The following is a 2,500-nucleotide window of genomic DNA, read 5'->3' on the forward strand; positions in this document are numbered from 1 at the left end:
GAGACGACTACGTCTGACAACACGCGCCACTACATCAACAGACGGCTCATGCTGATCGCCATCCACGGCATACCATACTGCAATCCAGCTCTTATAGGGAGACGACACGTAGCTGAGTGCACAATATTTGGACCGTATGGTTCGCCGTTGTTGGCGCAGTCGTGGTACGGTCACACATGTACCACGATGTATCATTCAGTACATGAGGACCAATGTGCAGTACAGTGTGTGATTTGGACGTACAACATCAGCGGACAGTTGACACACGCCGTACCACAACGTAGGCTGTGCTTCGCCATGCAAATGCCAATGAACAACTGCGAAGGGCATTGAGCATGTACGTCCTGCTGCCATCCGCATTACAGTGTATAGCTGCAAGGTGTTTAACATGAAGCGATACTCTGGGGACCAGGCAGTGCGAGTAGCAAACTATATTGCGGGGGTTGCAGTTAGGCAACACCACACTAATTTAACGCGTCGTATGACAATTACAGAGCAGGTTAAGGCCCAACGTGTGTTGGGTTAAGGCCCAACGTGTGTTGGGTTAAGGCCCAACGTGTGTTGGGTTAAGGCCCAACGTGTGTTGGGTTAAGGCCCAACGTGTGTTGGGTTAAGGCCCAACGTGTGTTGGGTTAAGGCCCAACGTGTGTTGGGTTAAGGCCCAACGTGTGTTGGGTTAAGGCCCAACGTGTGTTGGGTTAAGGCCCAACGTGTGTTGGGTTAAGGCCCAACGTGTGTTGGGTTAAGGCCCAACGTGTGTTGGGTTAAGGCCCAACGTGTGTTGGGTTAAGGCCCAACGTGTGTTGGGTTAAGGCCCAACGTGTGTTGGGTTAAGGCCCAACGTGTGTTGGGTTAAGGCCCAACGTGTGTTGGGTTAAGGCGCAACGTGTGTTGGGTTAAGGCGCAACGTGGGTTACGTTAAGGCGCAACGTGGGTTACGTTAAGGCGCAACGTGGGTTACGTTAAGGCGCAACGTGGGTTACGTTAAGGCGCAACGTGGGTTACGTTAAGGCGCAACGTGGGTTACGTTAAGGCGCAACGTGGGTTACGTTAAGGCGCAACGTGGGTTACGTTAAGGCCCAATATAGGTTAGGTTAAGGCCCAATATAGGTTAGGTTAAGGCCCAATATAGGTTAGGTTAAGGCCCAATATAGGTTAGGTTAAGGCCCAATATAGGTTAGGTTAAGGTACAATATAGGTTAGGTTAAGGTACAATATAGGTTAGGTTAAGGTACAATATAGGTTAGGTTAAGGTACAATATGGGTTAGGTTAAGGTACAATATGGGTTAGGTTAAGGCGCAATATGGGTTAGGTTAAGGCGCAATATGGGTTAGGTTAAGGCGCAATATGGGTTAGGTTAAGGCGCAATATGGGTTAGGTTAAGGCGCAATATGGGTTAGGTTAAGGCGCAATATGGGTTAGGTTAAGGCGCAATATGGGTTAGGTTAAGGCGCAATATGGGTTAGGTTAAGGCGCAATATGGGTTAGGTTAAGGTACAATATAGGTTAGGTTAAGGTACAATATAGGTTAGGTTAAGGTACAATATAGGTTAGGTTAAGGTACAATATGGGTTAGGTTAAGGTACAATATAGGTTAGGTTAAGGCACAATATGGGTTAGGTTAAGGCGCAATATGGGTTAGGTTAAGGCGCAATATGGGTTAGGTTAAGGCGCAATATGGGTTAGGTTAAGGCGCAACGTGGGTTACGTTAAGGCGCAACGTGGGTTACGTTAAGGCGCAACGTGGGTTACGTTAAGGCGCAACGTGGGTTACGTTAAGGCGCAACGTGGGTTACGTTAAGGCGCAACGTGGGTTACGTTAAGGCCCAATATAGGTTAGGTTAAGGCCCAATATAGGTTAGGTTAAGGCCCAATATAGGTTAGGTTAAGGCCCAATATAGGTTAGGTTAAGGCCCAATATAGGTTAGGTTAAGGTACAATATAGGTTAGGTTAAGGTACAATATAGGTTAGGTTAAGGTACAATATGGGTTAGGTTAAGGCGCAATATGGGTTAGGTTAAGGCGCAATATGGGTTAGGTTAAGGCGCAATATGGGTTAGGTTAAGGCGCAACGTGGGTTACGTTAAGGCGCAACGTGGGTTACGTTAAGGCGCAACGTGGGTTACGTTAAGGCGCAACGTGGGTTACGTTAAGGCGCAACGTGGGTTACGTTAAGGCGCAACGTGGGTTACGTTAAGGCCCAATATAGGTTAGGTTAAGGCCCAATATAGGTTAGGTTAAGGCCCAATATAGGTTAGGTTAAGGCCCAATATAGGTTAGGTTAAGGTACAATATGGGTTAGGTTAAGGTACAATATAGGTTAGGTTAAGGCGCAACGTGGGTTACGTTAAGGCCCAATATAGGTTAGGTTAAGGCCCAATATAGGTTAGGTTAAGGCCCAATATAGGTTAGGTTAAGGCCCAATATAGGTTAGGTTAAGGCCCAATATAGGTTAGGTTAAGGTACAATATAGGTTAGGTTAAGGTACAATATAGGTTA

The sequence above is a fragment of the Schistocerca americana genome, unplaced genomic scaffold (assembly GCF_021461395.2).
Source record: "Schistocerca americana isolate TAMUIC-IGC-003095 unplaced genomic scaffold, iqSchAmer2.1 HiC_scaffold_452, whole genome shotgun sequence".
Lineage (NCBI taxonomy): Eukaryota > Metazoa > Arthropoda > Insecta > Orthoptera > Acrididae > Schistocerca > Schistocerca americana.